At 43.2% G+C, this 24715-nt stretch overlaps 1 long non-coding RNA gene across 2 annotated transcripts in view; it reads left to right on the top strand.

Annotated features, from left to right (window-relative positions):
* The window catches only part of LOC144930948 (uncharacterized), a 238306-nt gene that overhangs the window by 40110 nt on the left and 173481 nt on the right, over window positions 1-24715 (top strand). For both annotated transcript variants that reach the window (XR_013636462.1, XR_013636463.1), the window contains exon 2: window positions 17530-17683. This is a non-coding gene — a long non-coding RNA (uncharacterized LOC144930948). The remainder of the gene's footprint in view (window positions 1-17529; window positions 17684-24715) is intronic.

Genomic DNA, 24715 nt, shown 5'->3' with positions numbered 1-24715 from the left:
TTAAAAACAAAACAAGGATGAGATTCAATGCTGCACCAGCACTAACATATTTTCCATGCCCCCATTACCCCACTAATCCCAGTACAATAGCTATTGTTCCTGCCCCCTTTCTCTGCTGCTGAGAGGAAAGCACTATTAAGCACATAGAGAATAGTAAAGAATGATCTTAGATGATTAGACAACAGCTTCAGAAGACAGCGATGGATACATTAAAGAAGCCCAGTGAAAGCTTAATCAAGCTGGCTTGTCTGTTTATTGTCTGTGGTTCCAAATATGTAACTTCAAGTGAAGTCAGTGGGAGTTTTGGGACCAGATTAAAAGCTAGGAAATATACTGCGTAGCTGGTAAGACCGTTTTCATTGTTCTAAGTCACCTGTTAACCACAATTCTCTGCCTTTCTGACAAGAAGAAACTCGGACCCTGCAAATTTGTATCTCCATTTTTTTAAAAAAAGAGTCACACTAGTTTGGCTTGGCTTTGCACCTTGGGTTACAGAAGTATGTCCTGGTCCTATGGCCACTAAAGTCAATGGCAAAACTTCCATTGACTCCAGTGGGAGCAGGATCAGCAGATAAGTGAAAATCTGTGTTTAGGACTATGACAGAATGGGAATTACACAGGCATAGTTGGTTGTTTTTCCCTATTGCGGAGGGAATCCCATACTGGGGCTGAGTATTGTTTCTAACTTTTTATAGCTTCTAACTTTTTCCCATTTCCGGTGCACCTCTGGGGATGTAATTCAAGAAGGGACACTTTGTAGTACATGGTGTACATTTGGGCACAAAGGAGGAATTGGCTTGATGAACAGAACAAAGCGGAGACATTGTCTTTCCCCGTTGAATGTAAAAAAACCAACACAGGGATTTTTGTAAAGCAGAAGTGTGGTTCATACATTCCAACTGCTGTCAGTCAGCATTGCACTGAAATACAGAGACAAACCAGTTATTCACAGGCACTACAAGATTACTTTGGAGCGGCATGTGGCAGGCGAGAGCCCAATTCCCCAGCCAGTGAAGTCCATGGCCTAGCTCTCTGTGACGGCTGTGGGAACCAGATTTGGTGCCTGGACATTCTCATGCTAGCTCAAATGTGCTGTGGGCAGATGCAAAGCAAGTCAGGGGCAGGTACCCTCAGCACACTTTTATGCTGCTGCTGCTGCAAGGTGGCGGACTGGGAAACCTGTGCAGCAAGGGCAGTTCCCTGGTGGAGCCATGCAGGAAGCTCCCGTAGAGCAGGGCGCCATGCCACGCTGTGGGTTCGCAGCCCCTGTGCAGCCCCACCAATCCCGCTCCCATTTGGGGTTGTGGGACCAGGCTGTGGCCATAGAAGGCACAGGCAAGGCTTTGCTTCATTGTGAATGGCGTTGGTAGGAAATCCAGGCAAGCAGCAGGGATTCGCTTTCATTTATTCACAATTAAAATGAAAGGCCTGTAGATTAGGCCCACTCCTACAACCGGAGCCAAGCGAGTGGACCCTTATGTCTGTGCGGTTCTCCTCAGACTCAGTAGGGCTGTGCAAGTGTCTGGACTGGGGTCTTAAACTGTATAATCAAATAATATCTTGCCTGCACTTCTCCTGCTCCCCTTGGCACTCATTGTCAAATATAACTATTACTCTAGCTGTAACATTGGGAAGCCAGGCCTGGTTTCGCCCTTTTCCTACCAGAGGGGAAGTTTTCAGGCTGTTTTAGAGAAGCCATAAGAACATAAGAATGGCCCTACTGGGTCAGACCAAAGGTCCATCTAGCCCAGTATCCTGTCTACCGACAGTGGCCAGAGCCAGGTGCCCCAGAGGGAAAGAACAGAACAGGTAATTATCAAGTGATCCATCCCTGTCACCCATTCCCAGCTTCTGGCAAACAGAGGCTAGGGACACCATCCCTGCCCATCCTGGCTAATAGCCACTGATGGATCTATCCTCCATGAATTTATCTAGTTCTTTTTTGAACCCTGTTGTGATCTTGGACATCACAACATCCTGTGGCAAGGAGTTCCACAGGTTGACTGTGTTGTGTGAAAAAATACTTCCTTTTGTTTATTTTAAACCTGCTGCCTATTAATTTCATTTGGTGACCCCTAGTTCTTGTGTTATGAGAAGTAGTAAACAACACTTCCTCATCTACTTTCTCTACACCAATCATGATTTTATAGACCTCAACCACATCTCCCCTTAGCTGTTGCTTTTCCATGCTGAAAAGTCCCAGTCTTATTAATCTCTCCTCATACGGAAGCCATTCCATATCCCTAATAATTTTTGTTGCCCTTTTCTGAACCTTTTCCAATTCCAATATATCTTTTTTTGAGATGGGGCGATCACATCTGCACACAGTACTCAAGATGTGGGCGTACCTTGGATTTACCATGGGTGTACCATGATGACAAAGCAGGTTGACCTCAATATATATTATACTCAGGCAATTGCAAAAATAGAAGATAATACTTTCCATGAGTAGCCGAAACAAATAGTGGGATTTAGCATGGAGGAGAATTAATTTGAGATAGAAACATGTGTGTGTGAGAGAGAGAGAGAGAGACAGAGAGTGAGATGATTGTTTCCCTCCCCCATCTACAAGCCCACACCTCTCCAAGTTGAGGTGACTGATATCCAGCAGCATTTAAAGATGGGGCATGAAAGAGGGGAAACAAAGCTCCCCTGCTAGAGTTTCATAGGATCTTTCCTCCATGTCATTTATCAAACAGGGGCAGCACATCTAGACACTGTATGTGGCATTGTCCCCAACTGGTATCTGACATGCAGTTAATGTTGCTTTAATAAATACTTAGGTAGCTCTCAAAGACTGCAGAAGCTGATCCTCAGAGCCACTGCAGGATCTCCCATGCCCATCAATTAACAGTTGCTCTTGAATCTGTGTGTAACATGATGATTTCCTATTACCCGCATTTGTCCTCCATAGCTATATAGATAAACTATGGCAAAACACATAATAGAAAGTTTGAGGTTTGAATTTGCTGCAGTAAATGCAGCTTCCCCACCACATAGTCATAGAGTTTAAGAACAGAAGGGACCACCAGAACATCTAGTCTGGCCTCCCGTATATCACAGGCCACCAACACCGCCCAGCACCCACACATTCAACCCAACAACTGAAATTAGACCTGGGAGGAGACTAGACTATTGTGTGCCACAGATAGAGAACAGGAGGGATTAGAATCATAGAATATCAGGATTGGAAGGGACCTCAGGAGTCATCTAGTCCAACCCCCTGCTCAAAGCAGGATCAATCCCCAATTTTTGCCCCAGATCCCTAAATGGCCCCCTCAAGGATTGAACTTACAACCCTGGGTTTAGCAGGCCAATGCTCAAACCACTGAGCTATCCCTTCCCCCCCCCCTTTTTTTTTACTAGCCTACCCCCCCACACACACACACATGAAAACAAAATCTAATTTAAAAAAACCCACAAATTTATAATCTCATCACACACTCTCTCATTACAAATGATTCATACATAAATAGGTAGTGGGTGCAAACAAGCTAATATGCTAACATGTATAACCTTTCTTGTTAATGATTGAGAGATGCCTCAGGAACTGGCAGGGGTGGGGAAAGAGAAAGAGATCTGGCAAGTGACCTACACCCACGGGTTGCAGAGGAAGGAAAAAAAAAAAAAAAACCAAGGTCACTGCCAATCTGACCTGGTGGAACATTCCTCCTGACCCTGAGCATGCGAGCAAGATCCAGCCCACCAAGTACCTGAGAGAGAATGCTTGGTGCTGCCTCAGAGCTCTGGCCAACCCCATTCAATTCCCATCTCCAGCTCTGACCATCTCTAATGCTTCAGAGAAAGGAGATTTTAAAAAAAATAATAATGCATTGTGGGGGATGAATATCCCTTCCTGACCCCTGCAGGTGGCTGGCTGAAACCCTGAAGCATAAGCTTTTAAGAACATAAGAGAGAAATCAGAAATGAACCCTAGGGGTAGTCCTGTCCCCTACCATCAATCCCCGATGCATCGATCGCCGCGCGTCAAACCCCCGGTAAGTGTAGACAAGCCCTTAGTCAACCTGTGATCGACCCACAGAAAAATGGTATCAGAAATTCTGGTATTTCTTTGCCTTTTTTCCAACTTGAATAGAATCTTGAAAGTTGCTATTTCTCAAACTAAAAACAAAATGAAAATTGTCACTGTTGGGGCTGTAAATGTGTTAAATTTTCCTGCATGACTTCCACTGTTATTTCTGTGGCCAGGAAAGAGAGGTGTGGGTAATCTTTCCAGGCAGTTAAAACAAGACACAGAAAACAAACAATAGCACTACAAAGGAGTTTGCCTAGGAGACTGTGTCAAGGAATCTTTTGTTTAGGGTGGAAAATATTGAATATTTAGGAATGATTTTAAAGCTTTTCTCAACTTATCTCAACACGATGGGCCAAATTCATGGCTGGCTTAGTTCTATTGATTCTTTCTCCTAACAAAAGTAAGGTTAGAATCCAGTAAAGTGCAAGCACCTGTCTGTTTTTAAGTACAGGAGTAAGCCAATTGAAGTCAATGGCACTAATTGTGTGCATAAAGTTAAATAAACACTTAAGTACTTTGGTGGATTGAGTCTTTAATTTGGCCCTGTAACTGTAGCAACTTGAGATAATCATACTTTTTAGTTAAAAACTAATCAAATTTGTTGAGAGTGCACATTTTCCCCCTACATTAACAGAAATGGAGGGAAGGGCAGATGTACAAGAGGGGAGAATCAGTCTGTATAGGCCAGCAGTTCTCAAACTTTTGTATCAGGAACCCCTCTTGTATATGGCCACACAACTGAAGGCCTATTTCCATCTAGCTGGGATCTATTCAGTATCCCTCTCCAATTTAAGCATATGGGAAAAGCAAGGTAAAATCACAATCCTAACTCACCCTAAGGATCACAATATCTAGGAGGAACACTCTCCTTCCTTATCTCTTTCCCTCCCCCCATCTGCATGCATCCCAGTGGTAACTGAGCAAAACTGAGGCAGCAAAAGCTATGGGTTACAGACATTTTTCTCAAAGTCTAGGACATTCCCCTTTGAGGGGAGGGGGCAAAAAGCTAGCCAGGGAGGTAATGCCAGGCCTCTCAGTGTTCTTCAGAGTTTGATTTACGTGTTACCAATCAGTAGTTTAAAAGTAAGGAATAAAACCAAACTGAATTTTTTAAGTTTTGAACCTCCAGGGCAGTTGCAGATAATTTAATTTAGTGGAGGGCTATGAATGACATGGGTGATTAAAATTAAAGACTTTGCTTAACTATTTTATATTAATAAACAGGCATGACAATATAATTAGCCACTGCATTTATGCTCACCTTCTAGGATGGAATGATACATTTAGGGGTGCTCAGAATGGGTATAATCCTTCGCTATCGGTACCCTAATGGTAGATGGACACACCTATCTAAAATCAACATACTACCCTTTATATAATTAATTACAATAACATCCCTTAATTAACATCAAATCCACCTGTAGCTCACGAAAGCTTATGCTCAAATACATTGGTTAGTCTCTAAGGTGCCACAAGTACTCCTTTTCTTTTTGCGCATACAGACTAACATGGCTGCTACTCTGAAATTTTATCATAATGAAATATTTTCTACTTTCTCATTGTCTATTTAACATTAAACATCATCTCAATTAGAATCTGTGTGAATACAGATAGCATTTTCTAAAACATTATTAACATTTTATCCAGAACACTTTTAAAACTAGTTAGGACCAACACATGTTTGACATGACCTAGGGTTATATCTTAACTTATTTCCAACTTTTGTTCACACCAAAAATCTCATTTTTCCCTACTCCTCTACACTAAGGCTAGCTTAGGTCAAAGCCTAATTTCTACTCATTTCTTAACCTAACACATCCTTTAGGCTACAAGAATCTCTGCTTTCCTTTTAAATACAAGAAGGTCACCTCTAGCTGTTACAGTTCCAGGAAACACTTTAGATTGTAAAAAGAAAAGGAGTACTTGTGGCACCTTAGAGACTAACCAATTTATTTGAGCATGAGCTTTCGTGAGCTACAGCTCACTTCATCGGATGCATACCGTGGAAACGGCAGCAGACTTTATATACACACAGAGAATATGAAACAATACCTCCTCCCACCCCACTGTCCTGCTGGTAATAGCTTATCTAAAGTGATCATCAAGTTGGGCCCCACTTGATGATCACTTTAGATAAGCTATTACCAGCAGGACAGTGGGGTGGGAGGAGGTATTGTTTCATATTCTCTGTGTGTATATAAAGTCTGCTGCAGTTTCCACGGTATGCATCCGATGAAGTGAGCTGTAGCTCACGAAAGCTCATGCTCAAATAAATTGGTTAGTCTCTAAGGTGCCACAAGTACTCCTTTTCTTTTTGCGAATACAGACTAACACGGCTGTTACTCTGAAACTTTAGATTGTGACCAGAGTGTAAGCAATGCAGCACTGTCTGCCTGAGTTTGCAGAGTCTGAAACAAAGCCCTAAAAGTGCAAAGTGCATTTCAGTGGGTGGTGGTAACTCAGAACAGGATACTTGAAATTGTTAGCTATTTTGCTTCTCATGAAAGCATGTAAGAAAGGAGAGGAAGGATCATATTATGAAGTGCGCCACCAGGGTTTCCCAGAAGATGAGGAGTCTTCTGTTGTGCGAGGGCCATGAAGGAACAGCAGGGGTAGAAGACAGAGACATGAACATGGGCAGGCTTTTAACAACACATGGTGGGGTTGTGTAACAGAAGGGTGAGGGGAAAAGCAAGTGATTGGCTTTCATTTCCCTGAAGAGGCATGCTTGGCTTTCAAAAGCTTGGGAAACCATGGGGTACAGGAAACACATCAGCCTCTATTATAAAAGTTTCATCCACTTTTTTTTTTCTTCAGTCAGTTCATTCCACTTGTTCAATCTTCCCTCAAATAGTTTAGCTGCTCACTGGATATGGGCAGGACCTGGCATGTTGTGTGTATAATTTGCTGTAGATTTCCATGGGGCTATTTTGAGAGGCAGGCACCGTCCATTTAATGATAGCTGTGAAACATAACTACACTGGGCACTCTTAGAAATGTTTGGTTGCCTTAGGTAACTAGATAATTTTCCCTTGGTATTTGCAGTATTCCCTAGGGAGTTGCTGCATTCTGTGCAAAGGAAAGAAGCCCTGGATGGGAAATTAAGGGCAGGAGGAGATGGGCCTAACAGTATACTGAATTACATCACTGTAGTGTTTGTCCTTAACTTCCTTACTGTGCCTTATCTACCATTCGCTAGGTATCCCCCATATGGTGAAAGACTCCCCTTATATGCAGTGGGGAGCGAGGTAGCAGAAGAGAAAACAGGATCTCTAAGAAGAGTGAGCCAAAAAAAATGGGGACAAAACCGAGAGAGATAGTCATGAAGGCTCAGGACCTTGAGTTTTACATTGTGCCCATAAAGGATGAAATTTACATGTGGTAGGAAGGAGTCAGCACAAGGCCCTTTACACCACTCAAATTATGCACTTGAGCTGGGTGTGGGTTACACTGGGAGAGGAGTTGTACAGGGGTGTCTGTGCCTCCCCCTTGCATAATAGAAAGGATATCTCTGCCAGTGCTAGGTAGGCTGTTGCAGAAGGTCACAGTGGGGAGTATGTTGGAGGAGTGACCTTATATCCACAGGTACATAGCTCTGTGGCCCAGATGACCTATGCAACTTGTGTTCTTATGGTGTGGAGCTAAGTTAGTCCATGGGCTGGAACAGTTGCAACCTTGGCCCTGGGTTAAGGTGGAGAGTGGATTGTACACTCCACCCCAGAAAGCCTGAACACTCAGGGCCTGATCCAAAACCCATTGAAGTCAATGGGACTGGGACTTAATGCGGTGTGCCCGCAAGGGTGGGAGGGAGATACCAGCGAAAGGAGGACACTCAGGCCTAAGAATTGTAAACTGCACTTTATTGAAGGAAGGAAGGAAGAACTTACGCTCCAGTCTGCACAGGGAGCCTTCCTTCCTTCAATAAAGCGTAGTTTACTATTCTTAGGCCTGAGTGTCCTCCTTTCGCTGGTATCTTGCCCGCCCCCCGCCCTTCCAGGCACATGCAGACTTTCACCTAAAGTGAATATCTTCAGGCTCCCTCATTCCTTTTTGAGCATGTTTATTTCCTGACATGGTTATTTTTGTGTGTGTTTATAAGTCACCCTTTTCTAAAGCTCTCTTTTGTGAGTATCCCAAACTTTTCAGTGCAACTTCTCTCACCTTCGGGAAATGGTACCTATTTAAGTGTTGGCTGATCTGTTTACAGATAGAGCTCTTTTGTATAATTCATCATTTTAATGTGCTCTTCATTTGTGACCCCCTAATGGTTTTCAGATGCCATGAATGTTTCTCTTATTGCATCAGTTAAAGAGCACTGTAAATGCTATTGTCAGTTTGCTACAAAGGTTTGTGTTTGTTTGAATGTAGTAACTATGTGTCTTATTTCAATAATCTAGCACAGTAGGGATGACATTCTGCCATTACACAATAAAATGTGGTTCCCGGCAGTACTGACGCACTCTTAAAAGCAGAACGGATAGCGCAGCCTCATCTTGATGAAATTAGCAGGGAAAAAATATGAAATTTCCACCTTCCATTACACACATTCATGGGAGGTTGGAATCAGATCTGAGTGCTGGTCTTAATTTCTTTCTTTTCCTCCCCCCCGCCCCTTCAATCACTAACACTATATAAAGCGCACTATTTACTGAAGACAAAACAAGTGTTGTATTAGGAAACAAAGAATGCAATAAATATTCTACTCCCAAGGCCAATAACCATACCATAAAAAAAGCTTGATGAAGTGCCCTCTGTTCCTTTTTTATGTTTTATGTAAAAATGGTTTTAGTTTTTACCTCAGCTTCACTACTTTAGCTAAGGCTGATGGCAAAGAGCCTAGAGAATATTGCTAGCAGCCAGTTTTGCTGTGACACCCACTCTTCATCTGGATGTAATATCTCAATATTGCTTCAGAAGATTGGATTTTATTTAGTCTGTAAGAGTGATATAAAAAAGTGAACTGAATACTTAGATGGCAGGGACTTTCTCAATTAAAGTCAACCTATCTTTGGCTTCCAGCAAACTCAACTCCTTTATTATTCACTGCAGATTAATGAATGCTACTGCTAGTCAAGGGAAGCGAGAGGTCATCCAAAGACTATTTCATTTGCCCTTTAAGTATTTTTTTAAAAAAATGTTTGTTTGAGCATTTTTAACAAACACTTGCTTAATGCTAGAAAGAGTGATACGTTTGCCAAGTAATTAATGCTGTACGTCATTGTCAAGTGCAGTATCTCTTTCGTAGTCAAGCATGAGTCATGAGAAGAAGTCACTTCAAATTGCAAACACAGCTAGAGCAAAAAAAATGCACGATGCAAGTTTTTCTCATTTAATAAATAGGTGGACCAGGGCTTCTGTCTAATGAAGGAACAGCAAGACAAGTCAATTCCTTTAGGGCCTGTCCTGTAAGGTGCTGAGTAGAACCAGTCAAAGCATTTTCAGTGAAACTTTTTGCCATTGAAATAAGTTGTTTTGGCAAAACAAACGTAACAGTATTAAAGAATGCTTCACTGGGAAGGTTTCTCAGGTCAAGGATGGAATTTCGGGCTGGGGGAGGAGAGAAAGAGTGAGAACCTTTTCCCCCTTCCCCTCCCTGGCCTTCCACTTCCCACCAATAGGCTGGTGGTTAGGGTACTCACCTGGGATGTAGCAAACTTAAGTTCAAGTCCCTGCTCTAATTCCACTGGAATTCCATTTTCTTTTCACATCAGGATGAAAACAAATGTCAAAACCTCAAAAAAATGTCATGCAACTGCATTGCTTTCTCACCATCCCTAGTGCTGAGCACCCTCAAATGATGTTTGTGCAGCACCTACCACAATGGGGTTCTGTTCCATGCCTGGGGCTTCTAGGGGCTACCACAGCACAAATAGGTAACTCCAGTGGGAGTTGCAAGTGGTCAGCATCTCCCAGAATTAGTCCTTTGGGAAATTGTTAGGGGCTGTACTTTACAATTCCCCTCTTATGGGAAATTAATAAGCATGTTTTCTAAACTAGAGGCTCTTGCTTGTTAAGGGGGAAATTCCAGCTCCCCACTCCACTAAGCCTGAGTACCCAGGCTTAGCACCAGGGTGTGGCAGAAATCCTCCCCTTCTCATGTTACAGGCTGGCAGCCAAGCTACTAGGCAGCTCTGAGGCAGCAGCCACCCAACACGAGCAAGAAACAACTGGATCAATATAGCAGCAGTTCTGTGGGCTCTGCCTACATTCCTACCTGTTCTGCCCTGCCCCACCCAGCAGTGATATGGAGACAGTCCCCAAACGACAGGACTCTGGAAGTTGCAGGGGTTCTGCAGCCACTGTGCAGCGTCACACTGGTTTTACTCCATTCAGGGCCCCCTCTGATCACAGAAAAGGGAGCAGAACTTGACCCCTTATATCTAAAAATAATTGGGTGGTTTTTTTCTTCCTTTGCTTCAGTAGGACCTTCGCCAAAACCACACACTGATCTGGCTTTCCACATGCAAGAGTTTCCTTCTATTTTACAAATACGAGAATGAAACCTGACAGCAGTGAAAAGCTTATTTTCAGTCTGGATGGACAAACAATAAGGCACATGGTTCCTAGTGCATCCAAATGAGAATTTACCCTTTAGTTGGCCAGATAGTTTTGAAAACAGCTTGTGAAAGGAGGAGTGAGGCAGGGTTCTCTTTACCTCTTACCAGCTATTACTTAAGGAATACTTGTTGTAAAAATCCATATTTTTTCGTTGTTTTTACCTTTTACTACACTTTACTAAAAGGATTTATATGCATTCTCTTAACTGGCAAAGCCTGTTCTGGAGACAGAAACTTGCCAATGAATTGTTCGTTCTGATTAGGCCACGGAAATATATTGTGCTGCGAGACATTCACTTTTATTTCATGAATTGCTTTAACAATGAGCATTGTACAACAGTCTTTATTTCCCCTCAACTACATTGAGATGAAGAGCAAAGAAGCAGCCAGAGGCAAACAATGGGCCACATGTATATAACTAAATACCAAAGCGCGCCCCTGGACTACTGTGACTAGGCCCTCAGATATCAGGCTTTCCTACTAAACACATATTTCACAACTAATGAGCAATTACCCATTGTTTAGTCACTGATGTGCAGTGCCCTGAATCTATTTCCTGTACCAGATCCCAGTAAAAGAGCAAGTCATCTTTTAGGGTGCTGATTTAAGTGGATTCTTCTCTGGTGGGGTAAGTAATAAACTCTGAAATGAAATTCACTTGGTAAATGCAAACTGCTGTTAAATCTATGGGCTTAATCCCCTAATGTGCTGAGCACCTTCAACACCCATTGTAGACTGGGGAGGAAAGGGCACTCAACACCTTGCAGAATGTATTCAGGACCTAATAGAAATGGTTGCCTGATTTTCCTATCTATGGAGGTCCCAGTCTTCCAAGAGCCCTTGCATTCTCCAATGTGTTGAGTGCCCTTAACTCTCCTTTTAGACAATGGTGGGAAGAGTACTTGACACTCAGCACGAAGTGTTCAGGACCTTGCAAAACTGGACCCCATAAGAATATAAAAATATGCACCCACCTCCAGGTGGCAGCATGCTTCATAACTATAGCAAGAGCAACGTTATGAACAAGGACACTGGGCCAAATCGCTGTTACAAGAAGTATCAGAGGTTGTTTTAATGTCCATGCAGGGCAGATAAGATTAGGTGTTTTCTTAAACACCCACTTAAAAGACCAGCAGTTAGAACTGGTTGGAAATTGAGATTTTTTTTTCTGTGGAAATTTTTAACTTTTTACTCCCAAAACAAAGTTTGGCTTTCAGTACCTGAAAACCGAAAGTGTTCAGCTCAAAACCAAAACTTTGGGAATGGAAACTGGAAAATTTGGTGGGAGGAGGGAGGACCCCAAAATTTTCAGCTCAATTTTTCTGATGAAAAATGGAACATTTGAGGAGAGCAGAAAGTCACAAATCTTTTTTTATTATTATTATCAAAAACCCAATTTTCCATTTTTTTTAAAGACGTTTTGATGGAAAATTTTCAACGAGCCTTGCCTGCTATGCAGTGCTGTAAGATTTTATATTTAATCCACAGCAATTTATAGAACACAGATGAAAGCTTGACTTCAAACTATTTTATTTTAACCTGTAGACTCTGGGACTCAGATACTTAAGCCACTACTTCCATCTTAACAAAATAAGCTGCTCAGGCCATCTTTTAGGCTCTGATCCTAGAAGGAGAGCTGTGCAAGGCAGACGCCTGCACTTGTATGAAGTCCCAGTGAAACCAGTGAGGCTCTGCACAGAGTTGTCCCCCATGTAGTTCCCTTTAGACACTAAGGCAATGCTTAAAATGTAATGAAAGAGGTGCCAGGGGGCAAGCAACTATTTTTACCTTCATAACTGACGTGGCAACTCCAGAGGTGCCGGGCTATGAACTGCCAAGCCTAGAGGTGCTTGTCTACATTTGAAAGGCTACAGCAACACAGCTGCAGCACTGTAGCACTTCAGTGTAGCGACTACCTATGCTGATGGGAGGAGTTTTCCGGGTAATCCACTTCCCCAAGAGGCGGTAACTAGGGCCTGGTCTACACTACATCAACCTAACTCTGTAAGCATCTACGCTAAAAGGTTGCACCTGCCAATGTAATTCACCTGCTACGCCTACTTAACTCTGTTAGCGGGCTTATTCCTTCACCCGCTTCCTTCCCTGGTCCTTCTCGCATGAACAGAGAGCAACAATACCCGAAGTCCAAAGGTGCAAACAATTCGATGTTTATTGGGGTGAACTTCCAGCGAGCATGATTCCAGTTTCCTTCCTTAGTGTCCCCCTTCCCAGCTCTGACACCACAGAGCCTTACACCTGTGTCCCTGTTCCCATTCCTGCCCTTAGCCAAACATTATTCCAATTTCCTTACCCCCATTCCCTGTTCCCATTTCCCCCTTTAGCAAAACATGATTCCAATTTCCCCACCCCCATTCCCTGTTCCCATTTCCCGCCCACACACCCACCCACTTCCTGACTGACTGCAGACTATATAGTAAAACTTGAGTTCTGCTTCGCTATACCGTAACCAATCATTTTACTGAAATTTAACTAACCAATCCTAACATATTGTAACATGATTATTTAACCAGTTATATCCCACCACCTTAATTAGTTTACACCCAGCAAAATTAATTATACAGCAGACAGAAACAATCACAGAACCAGACAGAGATTATACAGACAAACAATGGGGAAATAGGGACTACAGTGATAGAACAAACACAAAAATGAGGATTTCACATCCCAGCTATTGATAAGTGAGTTCTTGCCAGACAGGATGCTATCAAACTAAGTTTCCTTTTACATCTTCTAGGCACTTCCCTTTCTCTGGAGGCGATAGGCATTGTCAGGACAGGATTGTATCCTAACAGTCCAATAGCACTTTATTTCAATGTGACTAGTTGGAATGTGAGGATGTGACCGGTCGCTTCCCAGCTTATGGCTGCCTCTGCTGCTTAGCCAAAGATCTTAGCCTAAGAACAGGGCCTCAGACTGCCACAGTAAGAGAAAGCTCTTACACGAGCAGACAGTGATTTTGATTCTTTCTTTTATACCTCTATAACTAGCCAAGTGATAAGAATAAACCTAAATTCTTAGAGTATAGGCCTTTACAGACAGGCCTGAATATCTATATCCTAACAAACTCTTCCGCTGTGAGAGGCATAGTGCTTAGGTCCACATTGTTAGGTCAACACAGTGTCAGTGTAGACACTGTGTTACTTATATTGACTTTAGTGGACTCCAGGAGGTGTCCCACAATGCCCCCATTGTTTTGAACTCCACTGCCCAGCTGCCAGGTACACAGGGATATGCTCCTCCCTTCTAAAGCCCCACAAATTTTTGAAATTCCATTTCCTGTTTGCTCAGTATGGAGAGCTCACCTAGCGACTGCCCAACTGGCCACACTGGCTCCCCACGGCAGGGAGCGCTTGCCTGGAGTACACAGCAGGTGATGGCTCTGCTGGATCCGTGGGGGGTGCTCCGATCCGGCTGTAGAAACGTTGGTATCTATGAGCAGATCACTTGAGGGAGAAGGGCTACAGAAGGGACCCACAGCAATGCTGTGTGAAAGCCAAGGGGCTACAGCAGGCGCACCAGAAGGCCAGGGAGGCTACCAGTCACTCTTGTGCAGAGCTGCAGACATGCCACTCTCATAAAGAGCTGCATGCCATCCCCAGTGGAGGACCCTCCCTCCCCGTAGAGCCCCATGGATACTTCAGAGGAGCCAGAATCACAGGTCCCTGGAGTGAGCAGTGAGGAGGAAGAGGAGGCGTATGGAGGGCAAGCGACCAGGGGATTCAGTGACACAAAAAGCCAGGACCTGTTTTTGACTCCAGAGCCGGCGAGCCAGTCCCCACAGTCCAGCACAGGCAAGGAACCTGTGGCAAGTACGCAGTTTGCTTTGGTATCACAGGGAAACATCTGTTCATTTACGCTTTTTGAATTCTGCTAAAAGAGGTAGTGAAATAACCAATAGAGGTGGAGTTGCTATCTGCTTCTCATTCCCCTGTACAGTTAAGCAGAGGGGGCCCTGCAGAACAGTTTGCTTAGGGGCACTTGGATGTCCCTTGAATCCTCCATAGCAGGGGTGGAAAATCTGTGGCTCTAGAGCCACATGTGGCTCTTCAAAGTTAACATGAGGCTCCTTGTCTAGGCACCGACTCCTGGGCTGGAGCGACGGGTGCCAACTTTCCAATGTGCCGTGTGTGTGTGTGCTCACTGCTCAACCCCTGACTCTGCCACAGGCCCTGCCCCTACTTCACCCAAGGCCCTTGCTCCTTCCTGCCCCCTTCCCTGAGCCTGCCATGCCCTCGCTCCTCCCCCAACCCCCAGAGCCTCCTGCAAGCCACCGGAGGCATAGGGAAGGAGGGGGAGGGGCTGATCAGCAGGGCTGCCAGTGGGTGGGAGGTGCTGGGAGCGGGGGGGAGGGGAGTTGATGGGGGGCTGCTGACGTATTACTGTGGCTCTTTGGCAATGTACATTGGTAAATTCTGGCTCCTTCTCAGGCACAGGTTGGCCACCCCTGTTCCATAGAGATCTCAAGGAAACTTTCATGCAAGTAGTCTGCAGTCCTCAGCCGAAGGTTTCTGGGGAGGGCTGCCTTATTCCTTCCACTGAGGTAGTACACTTTCCCACACCATTTATCAATTACTCCAGCAGGCACCATTGCAGCGCATAGTCTAGCATATGGCTCCAGTCTGCAACCAGAAGCATGCAGGAGCTGTTTCCTTTCAGCCTCCATTGCCCTCAGGAGTGAGATATCAGCTAAAATCACCACCAGAAAATGGTGCCAGCATTCAGTTCAATTGCCCTATCCACATATACTCATGCCCGTGAGCTACCCTCCCCCCTTATTATCCCAATTCATCCCCTCCCTGCTGGTCGTACTCCCCAGGACTGGGACTGTCACAGTGTTCTATGAATCCCAAGGAGAAGTGAGAAGTAGTGCTTGCAACTTGTGTGGATCAAGGGGTGTAAGTTCAGCATACCAAGTTTCCATTTATCTTGCGAATACACTCACAATAATACCTCTGTACATTGGATCTTTTGCAACTGGCAAAATGCAGTGTGGCCTTGAGGTTGTCTCCACCCACACCAGCTAGGGTAACCAGATGTCCCGATTTTAGAGGGACAGTCCCAATTTTTGGGTCTTCTTATTTGGGCTCCTATTACCCCCCACCCCGTCCCAATTTTTCACGTTTGCTCTCTGGTCACCCTAACACCAGCGGAGCAGCTCAGCCAGATAAGGAGGAGGAGGCAGAGAAAGAGGATGTGGGATGACATGTTTCAAAAGATCCTGCAAGCCTCTGGTGCTTTGGATACCGAGCAAAGAGCTTGGAGGATCACTGTCACGGACAGGGATAGAACAGAAAGAACAGCACAGGATAAGGAGAGAGACATGCAACAGGAAACGCTAGTGTTTCTCGAGTGGCAAACAGACCTGCTGGAGACTCTTGTTGACCTTCAGGTTCAACAGCCCTATGCTCGCCTCCCTCTGCAGCCCATAGAGAACTGCATTCCGGGATCTCGTGTATGTGTTTCATTTCACAGACACATACACGATTGGTAGGAAATGAACATGACTGTTCTTCCTCCTTCAGAGGTTCTTTCCCCAGTATTTCTAGGGTTTAATTCAGTTATAAATATGTCTATTTGCATGGGCTTGGAATAAAAGTCTACTGATGGAAACTTAATTAATCTTTATCAGTTCATGACATATGCTGACTGTGCTTACATCATTCATAGATAATAGCAATAGGTGCATTTGCAATGTTATATTACTACATGCACAGCACTCATTACTAGGTTCGTACCAAAGTGCAAAAAAACAATGCCAGGCAGAGAACACCACAGCAACATACATTACTGTGGCCCACTATTAAAATAGTCTTTCAAAGCCCCCCTCAGTCGTATAGCTCCCTGTTGAGCTCTTCTTATAACCCTGGTAACTGGCTGCTCAAAATCAGCAGACAGCCATTCCACCTCTGCCCCCCACATCAGCAGAAACTTTTCCTTCTTTGCTTCACAGATATTATGAATCACACAGCAGGCCGCTATAACCATATAAAATATCCTTTGTCACTGAGGTCTAATCTTATGAGTAGACAGCGCCAGCGGCCTTTCAAATGGCCAAAGTGCATTCAGCTGTCATTCTGCACCTGCTGAACCTGTAGCTGAAGTGCTTCTTGCTGCTGTTGAGGTGGCCAGTGTATGGCCCCATAAGCCACGGGAGTAAGGGGTAGGCTAGTTCTTACAGGAATACTTTTGGCATTTCAATATCCCCAATGCTGATCCTCTGGTCCGGAAAGAAAGTCCCTGCTTGTAGCTTTCTGAACAGACCTGTATTCTTAAAGATGCATGTGTCATGCACCTTCCCTGACCATCCTGTGTTGATGTCAGTAAAATGTCCCCGGTGATCCACCAGCGTTTGTAATACCATAGAAAAGTAGCCCTTTCTATTGATGTACTCTGTGACAAGGTGGTCTGGTGCCACAATAGGGATATTGGTGAAATCTATCACCCCACCGCAGTTCAGGAACCCCATTGCTGCAAAACCATCCATTATGTCCTGCACATTGCCCAGTGTCACAGTCCTTCGTAGCAAGATGCAATTAATGGCCCTACAAATTTGCATCACAGCACCCCCCATGGAGGATTTCCCAGCTCCAAATTGATTCCTGACTGATCAGTAGCACTCTGGTGTTGCAAGCTTCCACACAGTGATCGCCACTCGCTTCGCCATGGTCAGTGCAGGTTTAATTTTGGTGTCACTGCGCTGCAGGAGTGGGGCGACCTCCGCACACAGTTCCAGGAATATGGCCTTGTGCATCCGAAAGATCTGCAGCCACTGCTCATCATCCCATACCTACATAATGATGCCATCCCACCAATCAGTGCTTGTTTCTTGGTTCCAGAACCGGCACTCCACCATCTAGAGCTGCTCTGTGAAAATGCCAACAACAACCTTGAATTGTTTCTTTCTATGTCCCACAGCAAGCTAGCCTCCAAGGAATCGTCATGTTCCCTGCATCTCTTCTGGTGGCTCTGCAAATACTGCAGGATCAGGCAACTCATGCTTGCAATGCTCAACGCAATAGTACAGAGATGTGAAGGATCCAGGCTTCTCACACAGAGGGCAGACACGCAGGTTTGTGGGGCTTTTGAAACAAGGCGCAAAACATTATGGGATGCAGATAAAATTATGGGATGGAGAAGATTGCATCATGGGATGTTGAAACCATATTCCCAGTCACTCCTGCATGATTTGTTTGCTACCATGAGGCATTGCAAGCCTTCCCAAAATACCCTGTGCTAGATGGTGGCAAGTTACACAGTGGAATAGCTTCCCATGGTGCACTGCTCTCTGCATCGATGTGCACCGGTGACACAAGGAGCGTCGTGTGGACATGCAAAAGCAATTTAATTACTGCCATGGCTCTATGTTGATATAATTTAGGTCAACTTAATTTTGTATTGTAGACTTGCCCTAGGTCACTGGAAGAATTCTTCCGTCGACCTAGCACTGTCTACCCTGTGGGGTTAGGTTGGCTTAAGTACATTGCTCAAGGGTGTGGATTTTTCACTCCCCTGAGCAACATAGCTGGGTCAGTCTAACTTTTTATCATGGACCAGGTCTAAGACTTTCAATGGGAGTTGTATGCTTCTCTCCTTTAATCCTCTCTGAAAATCCCAGGTTTCACATGATTAGATTTAAATGATCATAAAGAATTTTCCATGACAGAAACAGTATCTGTTCTGTTCTAATTACTTACATGCATTTGATTAGAAAACATTAGTTACGTTTCCAACACAGGAAAGAGATTAGGGTGGAAAAGATTTAAACTCCACTCATAGTTTACTTATTTATTGGCTAGTTTTTCTTAGTTTTCTTTTCAACAGCAACCAAGTTTGGGATACAAATCTGATGCCAGTTTGTGATTGATTGCACGCAGGACCAATTGGAACCCTACTCGTTTTAAAATTGATAGCACATAGACCAACAGTGGTGGTGCAGTTTTTCATTATATGAAATGGAAAAGTGATTTAATAATTCTTTCTGTCTTAGATTGCTTTAAAGAATTTTAGACAGTTAAAAATTGCATGGATTTTAAACCATATGTGTGAGAGTGAAAAAAAATAAGGGTTTTGTTTTTCCTATTTTTAATATGAGCCAGATGAAACAAAAAGATTGTTTCCTTGCAAACTATAGGTTAAGTACCTATATAGACTTTGAGATGGCTCTGTAAGTTATCATGTTATCTTTCTTCCTTGACAGTATACCATTATGTGGTGTATCATTTCAGCATTTACTATCTTTCATGTCCTTTTATCTTCACACTAGGATTTCTTTTTAAATTCCAATCCATGCATTTGGTTTCATTATATAACACTGGCTTTTACAAAACAGATTCTTTTTTACAATGGCTCTTCTTATTCTTTGGTTTCATATTTGTCAGCATCAGACTGAAATAGTACACCCGCAATGGTTATTTTATCTTGTTAAAGATAAAAACAATACGGCAAACTAACTATTTTTGGAACACAATTTTCAAATTAAAAGAAAGGAAAAAGTATTAAGTGTCACAGCTAAGTTGAACTATATTGGAAAAGGGGAGAGACAAAAATCTTGAGTTGAAGTGATTTTTTTTAAAAAAAATAAATAAATAAAAGGGTGACCCAAAATGTTACAACTGTCACGCAGCAATGTGTTATCTTAAATTATTTATTTAACATCTGGTAAATATTATCTAAGCTATAGTACAGATAAATTGAATAAAAGAATACCAATGCCAGGGGAAAAGAAGAATTGCTTAATAGTGGAAGTATATAGAACCGTTCCACACAGCAGTTCATTCTTTCTCTGCAACGGTAGATGTGAAGCATGGTATCAGTGTAAAATGCATCTGCTTTGTTTCACCTTAAGTATGAAGATATCAAAGCAGTTTTAAGGATTTAATTTAATCTCAAACACAAATTCTATGAAAACAGTCTGACAGTGACATGAGATTTTATATAACTTTTCTCTCTCTCTCTCTCTTTTTTCTCTTTTCTTGTAATGCAGCTTCCCAGATGATTCATTTTATTTTATCCTATGCATATTGGGGATCAGATTGAAGTTTCTTTGAGAAAAGAAAATAATTAAGCCATCCACAAAGGTTTTTTGCTGGGTATGAGTAAAGCAGCACAGGATAGAGTTATTTTATGGGGCTGGGGCCAAACAGAAACACTTCAGGGAGAACAAGAACCACGTTCAATGACTTGGAGAACAAAATAAATATAGGCTGGAGCCCGGGTGGAGGTACGGGCATGGGCACCCCATCAGTTTGTGAGTTACAAATGGAACCAAAGGCTTAGCTTAAATATACCCAGATTTAGTGACTTTTCTGGAAGTTATTGAGAACCAATTCAATTATAATGGGGAACTAAACATTTATTTTGTCTGCTAGTTCTTCTTGGGTTACTTGATACTGCTTATGAACCTAAGGAAGACTGATCTCTAAATACTTGTTCCAATTCCCCCTTTGTCTAGATAATGGATTTGTGTTTTCCTGTTTTGCGCTCTTCTTACCATCTTTATCAAAAGTATGGGATAGGAGACTTAGGGCCTGATCCAGAGCCCTTTGAAATCAATGGAAAGTCTCCCCTTGACCACAGTAGGTCAGGCCCTTAATATCCAGCAGTGGCTCCTATGGTATGTCTACACTGCAGTTAAACACTTGCAGCTGGCCCATTTCAGCTGGCTTGGGTTCATGGAGCTCAGGCTAAGGGGTTGTTTAATTGCTGTTTCAGAGTAACAGCCGTGTTAGTCTGTATTCGCAAAAAGAAAAGGATTACTTGTGGCACCTTAGAGACTAACCAATTTATTTGAGCATAAGCTTTCGTGAGCTACAGCTCACTTCATCGGATGCATACTGTGGAAAGTGTAGAAGATCTTTTATACACACAAAGCATGAAAAAATACCTCCCCCCACCCCACTCTCCTGCTGGCAATAGCTTATCTAAAGTGACCACTCTCCTTACAATGTGTATGATAATTAAGGTGGGCCATTTCCAGTACAAATCCAGGGTTTAACAAGAACGTCTGGGGGGGGGGGTGTTAAGAAAAAACAAGGGGAAATAGGTTACCTTGCATAATGACTTAGCCACTCCCAGTCTCTATTTAAGCCTAAGTTAATTGTATCCAATTTGCAAATGAATTCCAATTCAACAGTTTCTCGCTGGAGTTTGGATTTGAAGTTTTTTTGTTGAAGAATTACAACTTTCATGTCTGTAATCGCGTGACCAGAGAGATTGAAGTGTTCTCCAACTGGTTAATGAATGTTATAATTCTTGACATCTGATTTGTGTCCATTTATTCTTTTACGTAGAGACTGTCCAGTTTGACCAATGTACATGGCAGAGGGGCATTGCTGGCACATGATGGCATATATCACATTGGTGGATGTGCAGGTGAACGAGCCTCTGATAGTGTGGCTGATGTTATTAGGCCCTGTGATGGTGTCCCCTGATTAGATATGTGTGCTGTGTAGATGTTCGGGACCTCCCCAGTCACATGGTCCAAGAGCCCAGGATCCAGTCTGAGCTCGAACGTCTACACTGCAATTAAACAGCTCTGCAGGCTGAGCCCCACGAGCCTAGGTCAGCTGACATGGGTCAGCAGCAGGTTTTTAATTACAGTGTAGACATACCCCTAAAGTCAGTTACATGTAATTACATGGTGTTACTTAATTGGAGCCAAGTCTTGGTTCCAGCACCCAGCCAGAAAACATTCACTCTGCTCTGTGGATCATACCATAGGTTGGGAGAAAGAATCTTCCCCTTACTCCCATTAGATGCTCTTGGTGTTTCATTAATTCACACAGCTCCTGTGCTAGGTGATGTCCATGTTTATGTAGATCCATTGGGCCAACTCCACCCAGGGCCCAAAGCCCCTGCATGCTGAGATGCAGAGGGCCTCAACAGAGCATGGACTTTCCACATGGAGTCCTGAAATTTTAGCCTTTCCTGCACAGTGGAACCAGTTCCACTGACATTATCTGTACACTGTATCCAGGACAGTCCATTTTACTTTTATTTTTTTAAAACCCTTTCCCCCAAAATTTAGACTATGTGAACAATGTCACATTGACAACTCCAGAGACCAGAGCATTTAATTTATCTCCACAACAGATCAGAGCAGTGCCAGCTTCCCCAAGAATATGTCTCAGCTATGACCTGGGAAGGTCTTCTTCTATGGGTGTGAGGGCAATTCTGTGTCCATGTCTTATTAAGCCTTTGGACTCACTGCTAAGACTGACAGTACGGGTGCTATGTGAGATGATGATTTTTGTGAGCATGGGACTGTCCAGTAGGCACTGGTTTGAGATTACCAAATTTGGTTCATAGAGCCTCTGTGCTTGGCCCTCCCCATGGGATTGAACTTCAATCTAAGAGAACAAACAACATATAATATTAAATTCTCTTTCCTGTAAACAGAGCAGTCTATCATTATCAATGGGAGTGTTGCACAAGAATCAAAGGGAGAATAGGTGCTTTAAACATGTGAAAATAATATGGCCCATAATAGTTGCGTTAAGATGAATCTGTGAAAAAAGCAGAATATTAGCATTTTGCAATAGTGAAAAGTTTAATTTTGTTGGCTTACTGGCTGTGTAAAATGTTTAGGCCAGCTCTAATTAAGAAGGATGGATACTCAAAAAGATTAAGCGAAAATGCCACTGAAATCTCTAATTTAACAAGACAAAGACCTTAGTTTCATAACTGTTCTAAGTTAAATAGTTGCCCGTAGAAAAGAGAATTGAATATTGCTGCTTTCTATCATACCTGGTTCTTTCTCCCAAACAGTGTAAGCAGCAAATCTGAATCTGTCAACCCAGAAGTATAATTTAAATAAAACAATTCACAACTGACAGGGGACTTCCACAGACTGCACTTGGAAAATATGTAATTGGTTAACCTTCATTAACAAGCAGTAAGAATTCTGTTGCAAGCCCAAGGTACACATGAAGCAACAAGAGGTGTTACTTGGGCAGGAGGGAAGGGAGGGAAGAACATAAAAATAAGCATTGCCGATTTGGGACAAGCTGAATAGAAAGGCCTGTTTATAATTTGCCTCTTCTCTAGGGAATAATGACAGGTTTCAGAGTAGCAGCCATGTTAGTCTGTATTTGCAAAAAGAAAAGGAGTACTTGTGGCACCTTAGAGACTAACCAATTTATTTGAGCATAAGCTTTCGTGAGCTACAGCTCACTTCATTGGATGCATTCAGTGGAAAATACAGTCCAGTGAATGCATCCGATAAAGTGAGCTGTAGCTCACGAAAGCTTATGCTCAAATAAATGTGTTAGTCTCTAAGGTGCCACAAGTACTCCTTTTCTTTCAAGTGAATAAGACACTTCTACCCTCATAACACAGAGCATACAGCACGTATAGTATGCCATATAAAATACTTGTGCTTAGTCACTGGAGGGGAGATTCTGTGCTGCACCCAAGAGACAGGGATAGACTAATGTGGCTTTAAGACACCTTTGGGCCCTGTTAATCGTCTAGAGGAGAGAGGAGAATCCGGAGTAACTTGTACAGCTCTGAAGGCCGATCTAAGTAATGGCAGCCTGCAAGGCTGCACTGTTGGCTCCAGCTGGAATCACCACAGTGCTGTCCTGTGGCCCCACCCCTGGAATGCCCCTCCCAGCTTCAGCCCTGCATCTGGTATACCTCTTATGCTGCCAGGACTTGTGAGTGGAGTCCTTGGGGGCAGCTTTTATAGCTGTCTTCTGTGGTTCATGCCCTGAGGAAACCCTCCCCCAGCCAGATAATGGGGCTTCTGAAAATCATTTTTGCAGGTTAGCATATAGCGTAGATATAGTTCTGTTAACTGTCAGGGGGCAGAAAACCTCATTTCTGTGTTGTCATGTAAACTTATGGTATTCTATTAATGTTTCATAATAATGTTTAAAATTGTCTGAAGTCAACATTTCAAGTTTTTTAAAAAGTTGGAACCTTTTCCCCCACCCATTTGTAATTCAATCAAGCATACAACAGACCAGAAATTGGCAGATTGCAGCTTCCATTTGCAATGTTGATCAAGTGCCACACTTGAGAGCAGGATTCCCACAAAACTACAAACAAACAAACTTTTCTTTTTGCAAACAGCTTTAATGGTGTAAAGTAAGCAAAGTTCTCATCAGGTGAACATGCACATGTACAAAACTATTAAGTGTTTCAAGGACTGTCTCATAGTTTGGGGTGCAAGGTTAAAAGAGAGGCAATTTATGTATCAAAGTAAAACCTATTCCTTATTCTGGACCAGATTTTGCCACCCTTACTCAGAATAAGTGGTAGTGTACCCTGCAAATGATCCCACTGAACTCAATGAGACTACAGACAAAGTAAGGTACTACTCAGTGTAGCAAAACCTGGCCGCCTTTCCATTTAACGTACAAGAGCCATGTCCTGATCTTGCCTACATGTGAATGCAAGCTAATGTTTCGGGCTTTGCATGTTTGTTTCTAGTAGGAGGAGAAATTGATTATACAAGTCAGGTATATTCTTGGGTACAATTCTTATTTCTTTACAAGAACGTACACCAAGTCCTGTGTCTTTTGAAAACAGCTGGAGTGAACAACCAGTTTCCTTGCTCAGAAATCCCCAAGCCTGCCTTTTCAGTGAATTCTCTGCCTAAGGAGCTCCATCTCTGCTCAGGGCCATACTTGTGACTTCATCTCTTGCTGCCTGCTGGCTTTCTGCCTCTCTCATACAGACACACACAACCAGTCAGTCTCCTGGCCCCTGTGCAGTTAGTCCCAGGGAAACACCTTTGGCCCCATGGTTTAGCTCTGTTTAGCTTCACTATTTGCCCTAGCACCTTCAGCAGTAGCCTCCTGTTGTTTCAGCTATCATTGCACAAAGGGGCAATTAATTGTTCCTTCCATCTTGCCTGAAAGCACAGTGCTTAGCACACCCATCACCTTTAATCAGTTTTATAACTGCCTGTGAAGAACAAAGACCTAATGCCAGCAGAGCACTATTAACATTTCTGCATTTTGACTTTTTTTTTTTTAAGCACCAAGACATTAGAACAAAATGTCCTAAATCAGATCTAACCAGGGACTTTCCCTTCAATTCTGAGTTTGGCACAATTTAAATTTTATAGTCATATTGCCCCAACTTATAATATTTC

The sequence above is a fragment of the Lepidochelys kempii genome, chromosome 11 (assembly GCF_965140285.1).
Source record: "Lepidochelys kempii isolate rLepKem1 chromosome 11, rLepKem1.hap1, whole genome shotgun sequence".
NCBI classification, from domain to species: Eukaryota; Metazoa; Chordata; order Testudines; family Cheloniidae; genus Lepidochelys; species Lepidochelys kempii.
Note: the sequence above shows the minus strand (reverse complement) of the source record. Positions and strands in the feature narration are given on the sequence as shown.